General features: G+C 40.8%; 1 pseudogene; it reads right to left on the bottom strand.

The window, feature by feature from the left end:
* Positions 1 to 585: 585 nt before the first annotated feature.
* LOC143436477 (nucleolar RNA helicase 2-like) overlaps positions 586 to 11544 on the bottom strand; it is a 48046-nt pseudogene continuing 37087 nt past the window's right edge.

The raw sequence follows: 11544 nt of genomic DNA, 5'->3' as shown, positions 1-11544 counted from the left end.
TTTGTGAGGTCAGAGCACAAAATGCACCAAGCAGAGAAGGTTATAACCCATAGTGGCTGTCCTCCCTCTGGCCCAGAGGGATCTTTCCATTCTCATGAAAATGAGACCAGCCTCCATCAGCTTCTTCTCCAGCAGATCAAAGAGACAGATGTTTACTTGTTTAGCAATCACAGGCAGCAGAATGCATTCGTGGCCTTTGTAGCTGGATGCTGAGTGTGTCAAACCAACATCTGCACTTTCAAGGATGAGGTGCATTTTGGGCAAGTGTTCTCAGAGAGAAGCTAAGTCATCACAAAATGTAACTGGGAGCTTTTCTACCCAGCCACTTAATTCTCAGAATAAGATTCTGAGACTTAACTATTCATGAAGAAATACCTAGACCATAAGCTTTGGCCAGGTTCCCAGCTAGCTTGTAAGTGATATAACCCATTTATTCTAGTCTGTGTCTGCCACATGGATGGTTATCTCTCCTGAGATTCATGTTTCTGTCTTCCTCAGGGTTCAAGGCCAATCTGCAGGTCTTCACTGTTTCCCGGAGTCCTATCTCTCTCTGCCTCATGTCCCACCTTCTATTTGCTGCCTTGCTTAACTGGCCATCAGCTTTTCACTGACAAGTGAAGCTTGTACACAGTACCAAAGATATTCTCTTTGTATATTCCCTGCCATAGTCCAGTCATGCCACTTCTCCTGTTCTGTGAGTGTTTCAGTGCGGACACCAAAACAAACTCCCAGGTTTCCTCTGAGGAAGAGCATCCCCTTCACTTTGGCTCGAAGCTCTCGTCCCGCTGCTCTTCAAGCTCCTTCCAAGCATATCTAGTGTTGGGCATCTTGATAGAGGACGGGATGATCATGCTCACAACGCATGCCTGTGGATTGATCAGGGAATGCTCGACAGATGCAGCCCCTGAGATGTGGGCCAGAGCAGTGGCCAGGGTCTCTACAGCTCCTTTCTCCTCAATCAGCTTCTCAGCTGACACTGCTTGAAATGGCCAATGGGAGTGGGAGTCACAGACTCCAAAAGCCTGATGGCATCTTTGCTGGAGGCTTGTATTATTTCTGTTGCAGAAGGAGCACCTATCCACTTAAATTTAATTCCTGCTTTCCTCTCTAAACTTGCACCAACTGGTACTCTGCTTTGTACTGATAAAAACAGAGGTAACCCCCTGTCCCTCCAGCTCTGCCTGTTCTCCCTGAACGATGAATGTGACGCCACATTCTTTGGTGGACAGCTCTAAACAACCAAGTCAACTTCAGGAATGTCTAACCCACGGGCAGCAACACTGGTTGCAACCAAAACTCCAAAATTTCCATTTTGGAAACCTTTCAGGCTGATTTCCCTTTGCTTTTGTGGACTGTCACCATGTAAGGACTGGGCAGCCTGCTGTATGCATGTGTTTTGCGACAGTTTCTGGGCATCTTTCTTAGTTTCACAGAAGATGATCCTGTGCCCTTGATGACCACTGTACACTCAGATCACAACCCCAATCACCGCAGCCCTCTGTCAGTGACAACTAATCTCCAGGTGCTCCACAGTTGAGGCTGCTTTCTGAGAACTTTTACCAATGAGTTCCACCTGTTTGTATGCAGATTTCATGTATTTCTTAGCAAAATTAAATACCCAATGAGGGAAAGTTTCAGAGAAAAGCAATGTTTGGGAGTTGTCTTCAGAATCTAACTTATATGCCGCATATAAAATTTCTTCTACTTGATCAGCAAAACCCACATCCACTATCTGGTAGACTTCATCCAGAACAATGTGTGTGTTTAGTGAATTCTAGCTTGCCATTCTTTAAGTGGTCTTTTATATGACCTGGGCTCCCAACCAGGATACCACTCTGCATTCGTTCAATTTCACCACCATAGGGAGTTCCACCATAAAAACAAGCTACTGATAGCTTTTTGGTGATGTTACTGAAGTCTTTGCTCGCTTGATTTTCAAATTCTCTTGTAGGTGCAGGAATTAGTACCTGAGGCACTTGGCATCTTTCTCCCTTGTAGCCCACCTTGAAGTTTCTCAACCAAAGAAATCACAAAAGAGAACATTTTCCTGGTTCCTGTCTGTGCCTGGACAATTAGGTCTTTCCCACTGTATACATGGTGGAATGTCTTGGCTTGTATAGGAAACAGAAAGTTCATCCCACAAGCTCTGAGAAGCTTGACAGTCTCTCCTGATATGGGAAAATTAAGAGAACGCACCTTCTTTCTACTCCATGGGTATTTCCTTTTCTGTCTCTCTGTTACTTTCTTCACCAGGAGTTTCCCTGGGTTTGGAGTTTGGTTTGAAATGGGAGAGTCCATTCTTCATCCTGGGGCTTTTCTCTCCCATGTCTCCATTTGCTTCCTTCCCTTTCTTTGTCTTCTTGGGCTTAGGAAGGTCTCCTTCTTTTTCAGAAGGTTCCTTGGTTTTTATCTCTTTGGTTTTAACAGTGGCTTCGTTCTTCTCAAGGGGCTCCCTTTTCTTCTTGGGTTTTGCTTTTAGAAGTATCGTCTTGAGGCTCCTGCTTTTGCTTCTTAGCCTTCTTGGATGTAGGGGATCCACATCATCTTCAGAAGGCTGTTCCTTTTACCTGCCTTTGCTTTGGAGTAAGCAGCCTCTTCCATTCTCTTTCCTAGTTTTCTTTTCGCTTGGCTTCAGAAGCAACTCCATGTTCTCCTCAGCCCCGTCTGATCCCACCTTGGATGCACTCCAGAGTTTTTCAGTCACTATTCCGCAGTAACTGCTCAGGCCTACTTCTTTTCTCAACTGTGTGTAAAGCAGAGAGAGTGACAGAGCAGCCTAATACTTGTCATTCAAGCTGAGTAGTATTCCATTGTGTAAATGAATTTACATTTTCTTTATCCATTCTTCCGTTGTGGGACATCTGGGTTGTTTCCAGTTTCTGTACATAACAAATAAGGCGGCTTTGAACATAGTGGAACGCATGTCTCTGTGGCATGGTGGGGCATTTTGGGATGTATCCCCAGAAGTGGTGTAGCTGAGTCTTCCAGTTTTCCGAAGAACCTCCAGATTGGTTTCCAGAGTGGTTGTACCAGTTTGCAATCCTCCTAGCAATGTATTGCCTTTTCTCCACACAACATGTGCTGTCACCAGAATTTTTGATCTTCAGCATTCTGATTGGTATAAGGTAGAATCTCAGGGTTGTTTTGATTTGTAGTTCTCTGATCACTAAGAACTTTTAACATTTCTTTAAGTTCTTCTTGTCCACTCGAGATTCCTCCATTGTGAATTCTCTATTTAGTTCTATACCACATTTTTTTGATTGAGTTGTTCAGTTTTTTGGTGGTTAGGTTCTTGGATTCTTTATATATTTTGGATATTAGCCCTCTATCAGATGTAGGGTTAGTAAATATTTTTTTCCAAGCTGTAGGTTGCTGGTTTGTCCTATTGACTATATCCTTTTCGGTCCCTAAGCTTTCCAGTTTCATGAGATCCTGTTTATCCGTTCTTGATCTTAGAGCCTGAGTGACTGGAGCTCTGTTTAGGAAATCCCCCCAGCCACCAATGTGTTCCAGGCTCTTTCCCAATTTCTCTTGTATTACATTCAGTGTGTCTGTTTTTATGTTAAAGTCCTTGATCCACTTGGACTTGACCTTTGTGCAGGATGACAAATATGGATCCATTTTCCTTTTTGTACATACAGACTGCCAGTTAGACCAGCACCAATTATTGAGGATGCTTTGTTTATTCCAATGTATATATGTATTTTTCTACTTTGTCAAAGATCAATTGTCCAAAAGTGTTTTGTTTTGTTTTTTGCTGAGTCTTCAGTTCTATTCCATTGATAAACCCGACTGTCTTTGTACCAACACTGCGCAGTTTTTATCACTATTGCTATGTAGCATACCTTGATGTCAGGGATGGTGATTTCCTGAGTTCTTTTATTGTTTTTGCTCTTCTTGTTTTTTTGTTTTGCCAGATGAAATTGAGATTGCTCTTTCTAGTTTTTTTTGAAAAGTTGTGTTGGAATTTTGATGGTGATTGTGTTGAGTCTGTAGATAGCTTTTAGTAGGAGGGCCATTTTTACTGTTAATTCTACCAAGCCATGAGCATTTTCTGAAGTCTTCTTCAATTTCTTTCTTGAGAGATTTGAAGTTCTTGTCATACAGATCTTTCATCTGTTTGGTTAGAGTTACCCCAAGATATTTTATATTATTTGAGACTCTTGTGAAGTGTGTTGTTTCCTTAATTTCTTTCTGAGCCCATTTACCATATGTATAAAGGAAGGCTTTATTTGATTTGAAGGATTTATTTGAATTAATTTTATTTCCAGCCACTTTGCTGAAGTTGTTTTTCAGCTGTAGAAGTTTTCCGGTAGAATTTTTTGTGTTGCTTGTGTATACTATCATATCATTGGCAAATAGTGATACCTTGACTTCTTCTTTGCTAAGTCGTATCCCCTTTGATCTCTTCTTTTTTTGTCTTCTTGCTCTGGCTAGAACTTCCAGTGCTGTATTGAGTAAATATGGGAGAGTGGTCCTCCTTGTCTTGTCCCTGATTTTAGTGGGATTGCTTCAAGTATCTCTCCATTTAATTTGATATTGGCTGTTGGTTTGCTCCATGTTGCTTTTATTATGTTTTGTTATGGGCTTTGAATTCCTGTTCTTTCCAATAATTTTTAAATGAAGGTGTGTTGTGTTTTGTTAAATGTTTTTCAGCATCTAATGAGATGACCAGGTGATTTTGTCTTTGATTTTGTTTATATAGTGAATTGAATTAGTGGATTTTTTGAACCAACCTTACATTCCTGGAATGAAGCCAACTTTACCATGGTGAATGATGGTTTTGATGTGTTCTTGTATTTGATTTTTGAGAATTTTCTTGAGTATTTTTGCATTGATATTCATAAGTGATATTGGTCTGAAGTTCTCTTTCTTTTATGGGTCCTCGTGAGGTTTAGGTATTAGAGTAATTGTGGTTTCATAGAATGAATTAGGTAGTCTAGATTTTCAAGTTTTTTTTTTTTTTTAAATACTGGCTTTTGTAGTAGGATCCAATGATTTTTTTTTTTTTGAATTTTCTCAGTTTCTGCTTTATGTCTTCCTTTTCCATTGTGATGTTATTAATTTGGACACTGTCTCTGGGCCCTTTAGTTAGTTTGGCTAGGGATTTATCTATCTTATTGATTTTCTCAAAGAAGCAGCATTTGGTTTTGTTGTTTCTTTGTATCGTTCTCTTTGTTTCTATTTGGTTGATTTCAGCCCTGAGTTTGATCATTTCCTACCATGTTCTTGGTATGACAAATCCTCTTGGGTTTGTTAGCTTATTTTTGTTCTAGAGCATTCAGGTGTGCTGTTAAGTTGCTGGTGTAGGATCTCTCCAATTTCTTTACCTGGGTACTTAGTGCTAAGAATTTTCCTCTTAGCACTGCTTTCAGTATGTTTCATAAGTTTGGGTGTACTCTGTCATCCTTTTCATTGAATTTCAGGAAGTCTTTAATTTCTTTATTTCTTCCCACACAAAGTAGAGAGTTGTTCACTTTTCATGGGTATGTTGGTTTTCTGTTGTTTTTGTTGTTACTGAAGTCAAGCCATAGTCTGTGTTGATCTGATAGTATGCACAGGACTATTTCAGTCTTCCTGTAGTGGTCGAGGTCTGTTTTGTGACTGATTATATGGTCATATTTGGAGAAGGTAACATGAGGTGCTGTAAAGAAGGTATATTCTTTTGTTTTAGGATGAAATGTTCTATAGATATCTGTAAATCCATTTGGTTCATAGTATCTATTAGTTTCAGTGTATCTCTGTTTGCTTTCTGTTTCAATGTCCTGTCCATTGGTGAGAATGGGGTATTGAAGTCTCTCACTCTTACTGTGTGGTGTTCAATGTGTGTTTTGAGGTTTAGTAAAGTTTCTTTTATGAATGTGGGTGTCCTTTCATTTGGGCATAAATGCTCAGTGAGTGTCCTTTTTTGGAAGTGTTCCACAAGTATGTCCCACTAAAGATCTACTTAGTATTTAGTCAGAGCCTAAATAGTTCTGTGGAAGAACTTCCTGACACAACTCTCCCCACAATCAAGTGCAGTTCATCAATAGCTTCTCTTGAAGCAGAATGGGACCATCAAGAGAAAGGGCTGGTGGTAAGAGGGTTACTGTTCTTGGAAATGATCTAATTTTACTTCCTAGAACTTATGTCCCAGGACTAATAATCACTTGTAATTCCAGCTCCAGGTTGATATCGTGCCCTCTTCTGGTTGCTATAGGTGCCTGCACTTGGATGCACAGCTTAAGAAAAGACAGAGATATACAGACACAAAAAGACACAGAAAGAAAAAGGGTGAAAGAGCAAGAGAAAACTAAAAACAATGTATTGAGATAAAGGAAATTAATATTTAATTAAAATTGTTTGGATTTTCAAAGATGTCTGAAGTTATGTTGAAGAAATTGCATCACCAGGGCAAGGCCAGCCTCCCGCCTGTTACTTCGGGTTCCTCTCCTGATGCTTCTAGAACATGAAAAATGCCCAAAGCATGCATCTTAGAAGAGGAGGCCTCTTAAGAACTAGCAGTGTCCTCAGCAGGCTCCTTAAGAACTAGATATTCCTCCTTTACAATTTTCTGCAGTAGAGAAGGAATGGGGACAAGAAGGAGAGTACAGAAGGTCAGGAGTTCTCAGGAAAAGACTATCTGGCTAACATGTCTACCTCCTAACCTGTGTCTCTTCTACTACTCAAGGTGTCCTTTACAGCTGCCCTTGGTCCCCATTGTCTCCATAGACAGTGTTACTTTAATTCTTCGATGTATAGTGACTCAATGTATTTATATGGAATCTAGGACTGTAGCTGGCTTGATTTACTTAATGTGATCTTCCACAGTTGCATCCATTTTTCAGACAATAACTTGCTCCTAATCCCATCTTTTATGTGTACTATATTACATTTGTCCACATCTCTGTAGATGGGTGTGTGGCTTCAATAAATGGATTTCATACTTAGAGGTGGAGTGAGCAATGATGTGTAATACCTACCTCTGTGGAATGTTGGGGTCCTTTATCTGAATACCCTGGAGTAGTAGAGCTGGTTCATATGGAGGATCTGGTTTCACTGAGTTTTGAGAAACTTGTGTCCTGACTTGCACAGTCACTAGACCAACTTACATTCCATTAGTGGTGTCTAAGACCCTGCTGTCTACCTACTTGCCAGCATTCATTGATCTGTGTTCTTTTTAAACAATAATTTGATTAATTTTTAAAAGTTCATATGACATGTTTTGAACATATTCATCACTCATTCTACCAACTACTACCACAAATGCCCTCTCTTTCTTCTCTCTCCACCTTCCTACTGTGTGTCAAAACCTGAAGGGGCTCTAGAGTGCTAGTCCCAGCATGACAAATATCTTTCTGGCAGGCTGTGCCCTTTACCCCATTTCTCCTTCCTTGTTAAAATCCTTATAGTACATTCTTAAAGCTAGTCACAAAAGTCTATTCCCTTATTTGGCCAGGTCTTCTTTCTCAAGCTACCACCAAGGTCCAGTTATCAATGCGTTGAATGTCAGCAAGCAAAAGTCCCGTTTGGCTCACATATTTGCCATGTCTAATTACAACAAACCAGTGTATCCTAGTCCATCCTAATACCTGTTCTGTTGAAAATCAGAGATACTAGGTCATTTGCTGCTGTTCCTGCCTGAGTCAGAAATCAGCCATTTTAAAGCATCTCTGAAAAAGGTGTTTGGATGTGGATTTGTGGTCTCAGCTTTACCCTGGGCCCTGTAGTGAGCTATTCTCTATTTCTCATGTGTGTGAGTCCCTTCCAAACCTTCCTGGGCACATGGAACACAAAAATCTACCCACCACAGCTAGGAAACAGACAAAATAGTATGGATACCACACAGTCTATCTTGGTGGTGCAATGCAATGACTTTTACAAACATATTCCCTTTACAAACAGGAATATGAGGTGGGAGGTGACTCAGAGGAAAAGAAATAACTCAAAGTCAGATGCATCATGACAGCCCATCCCAGCATGGGCTACAAGCTCACTAAAGCTGGGAACTTGGAGCACACTGCACATCCTGACAGCTGCTCAGCAGGTGGAAGACTGTCTGTTTTAAGTCTCAGTTGGTCTAAACTTCTTCCGGGCAGTATGGCTGTTCCTCCTCCTGCCAGGGAGCTAGCTGGTCTCTGGTTTCAACTGTGTTTGTAGCTTGTGTTGTCTGAGAGAGATGCTGAGCATAATTGGTTTGATTACTTCTTGGAAAAGAGAGACCTAGAGAATCTGGTCAGTTTCAGCACCTTCCCAGAGCTATATGGCATTGTTTACCTCCCTGTTTAATTCCATGAAGGAAGTTTCAGTCTCTCAGGAAAAGTATACACAACACAGATACTGGACACCACTGAACTCTGACATGTTGTCTCATCCTCCTATTCATCCCCCTCCTATCTTCCTCCTCTTCTTTACTCTCTTCCTCCTCTCCCCTCCCCTCCCCTTTCTGTTTTGCTCCCCCTCCCTTCCCCTTCCATCTCCCCCTCCCCTTTTCCCCTCCTTCCCTCTCCTCTTCCTCCTTCTCACGTTCCATCTTATCTCTCCATCAGGCGCAGTTTTTGTTACCCAACTAATATCAGTTGTGAAGTCTGCCTTGGAGAATCACTGACCTCTCAGGTTTGGCATCATAAACAGTCTTTCCCTCTCCCAGCATCTGTCAAGTGCCAACCATCTCTCGCCTTGTGGTTGGATTTCTTGTCCATGTCCCCACTTCCCTGTTCATGAGATTCTTCCTGGTATGAGCTTGCTCAGCAATCATGCATGCTGTAACAATTACCGTGAGCTCCTATTTCTAACAGCCCTGTTATGTCCTTGATGGTATCTACCATTTCGGCATTTACGGTCTTTCTAGCATTCATCCTACATCCCTGACCTTTGGGTTAGGAGTTCTTTTCTTTGTTAGTTTTGCTTAACTTTATACAATTTTGGTGTCTCTGTGTGTGTGTTTATGTGAACATCACATCACCTCCTACAATCCCACTATCTCCCTCTCCCCTCCAGTCCATTCCTCACCTTTGCCACCTTTCCCCAATCATAGGGGAGAAAATATTGTTGTGAAGCTGTAGTATGTCACCATGTGTTCCTCATCTTTTTGCCTGCAAATGTTCATTATGATGGCTGTGCTGTGTGGTAAGAGGCTTTTGCTACTCTATCCACAATGGAATTTCAGTGTGACTCCTCACAGATATCTTGTTGTCATGGATATTATCTGTGTCACAGATATCCTGGAGTTTTGAATCTGTAGGACAGACCCCTTCATGTACTCCAGACTTTCAAAAACTTTTAAAACCTTTTTATTGGATATTTTATTTATTTACAATACAGATGTCATCCCCTTTCCCCATTACCCCTCCCTAGAACTCCCTATCCCATCGCCCCTCTTCCTTTATGCTTTTATACTGAAAGAGCTCCGAGATGGGAGACCCTCACTCAAGTCTCGGGATATCATGGCCACCCAATAACTCTCAAGACACTGTTCTTGATGCAAACAGCAAGAGGCTTTATTTCAGGATCAGCTGGCTGAGGTCGAGACTCATACCCACACAGGGTAGAGGAGTTCGACCCCAAGTGCAGAATGTGAGGGGTATTTAAAGGAAAAACCACAAACCAAGGGGGGTGATGGGGAATACCGGTGGAAAGTACCAGGCCATCATTTAGTCAGTCATGTGGGGAACTCCCTGTACATGCTTTCCTCAGGAATTTAATCTTGCTCAACTACCTACTTTGTGGCTAGCCAATTCTTAGAACCTAGAGCTCATGACCAGCTGACCTGCACTCTTGGTTCCACCTTTTTGTGGTCTGCTAAGTTCCTGGAACATAGCTGGCCTGGCTCCATTCTATCTGCCAGGGGGGGTTCAAAATTTTCCATTTTTTCAATACTATTTTAATTACATGCATGTATTAAGGTCAGTTCTAGGTTGAGTGTCTAGCAATACAATAGATGTAAATAGTCAAGGAACTAGCAAGACAATAAACACAAATAGTCAAAGAAAAAGCAAGGCATTAAACCCAACTACATGAACACTCCCAGGATAACTGTTTGTAAGGGCTTATCAGGATGACCAAAGTATCTGAGCCTACTTCCCTGTCCTAGCACAAGGTCATTTTCATGTCTGAATCCTACTTCCTTGTTTCTAGCCTAAATTTATAATCCTGTCTGAGATTACTTCTTTGTTCTAGCCTAAGATTTAGATTCCTACCTGAAATTACTTCTTTGTTCTAGCCTACTGTCAGATTCTTGCCTGAGGCCTACTTCCTTGTCCTTGGCCAATGTCATATTCCTGCCAAGAAGCCCATTTCCTTGTCCTTGGCCACTGTCAGACTTTTGCCAGGCAGGCCCAAGGGCTCTCTGCCTCTCCCCCTTTTTAATTTCATTAACAAGACTGAGTCTATCTTAGGTTGTTCTGACAAGAATGCCTTCCTTAAGCATCATGGAATATGCATTATCAAAAGCAATGCACTTATGTCTTAGGTTGGTAAGGCTCTGTGCAGAATCTTACTCATCCTTGGCTTGCCAGCCTGTTAATTTGATAACTGTCTGAGGGTCTATTTTCAGGTTCAAGCCATGTACTTTAGCTGCCAACATGTTGATGTTGTTAAAGAAAAGCTTTATCATCATGGGCAGGGAAAAAGTATTTCCAGGACAAAAAGGACTAGCATGATCAAGCTATATATGCCATTTTTGAGACTTGTCCAAAATAGAAATACTGACCTCAGGCCATGGATAATTTTATCAGCAGTATCTGCAGCATCAACGTTCAGCAGAACAGCATTCTTGAAATTCACAAGCTCCCTATGTATCATTATAATGTCCAGAGAGCTGTTAGAATTATGCCAAATACACTGTGTCATTAAACTTCTTCCTATTTATAATGACTACCAATGTAAATTTTAGAACTAACATGAATCTGATGGTATTTGGCATGACACTCAAGATGGCTCCTTACCCTTAAATTCTGCACCTCCTTCCAGTAATTTGAATAGGATAAAGAGCATCAATCCGTTCTTCCAAATGCCTATCTAAATCCTCTTGTATATTCAACACATTAGTAACATTTTTTGCTAAATGATTAACAAAAGTAGCTGTCTTAACTTCTCGTGTCAAAGCAATTGCAGAAGCAGTGGTGCTAGCAATTAATTTAAATAAAGCTGTTATACCAACAATACCCACTACCCTCTTGCTTCTGCTTAAAGCCTACCTCATTTCTTCTAGTACTTGCAAGCTATTTTTAGAATACCAAGGTTCTGTGATACTCAGGGCACTAAAACAAAAGGTAGTTGATAGATCTTCATAACTGTGGATTTCAAAACACAAACACAATTAGAAGGTGTACAATTAATGCAACTTACATTAAATACTGTAGAAGAAACAAAATAAAAGTAATTTTAACTTTCCAATTAAAAAAGCCTTAACACATGTACTAGCACTTGTTTGAAATCCAGATCCTGCCCCAACTTTATCTCTTGCTAACATAACATCATAGAGAACTGCAGCTAACTTCCAACTATGTCTCTGAAAATGTACGTAACCAGACTTTCAAATGAAGACTGTTATTTCCAATATTG

Source organism: Arvicanthis niloticus, chromosome 22 (genome assembly GCF_011762505.2).
Source record: "Arvicanthis niloticus isolate mArvNil1 chromosome 22, mArvNil1.pat.X, whole genome shotgun sequence".
NCBI classification, from domain to species: domain Eukaryota; kingdom Metazoa; phylum Chordata; class Mammalia; order Rodentia; family Muridae; genus Arvicanthis; species Arvicanthis niloticus.
The sequence above is the reverse complement of the archived record's forward strand: the minus strand, read 5'-3'. Positions and strand labels throughout refer to the sequence as shown.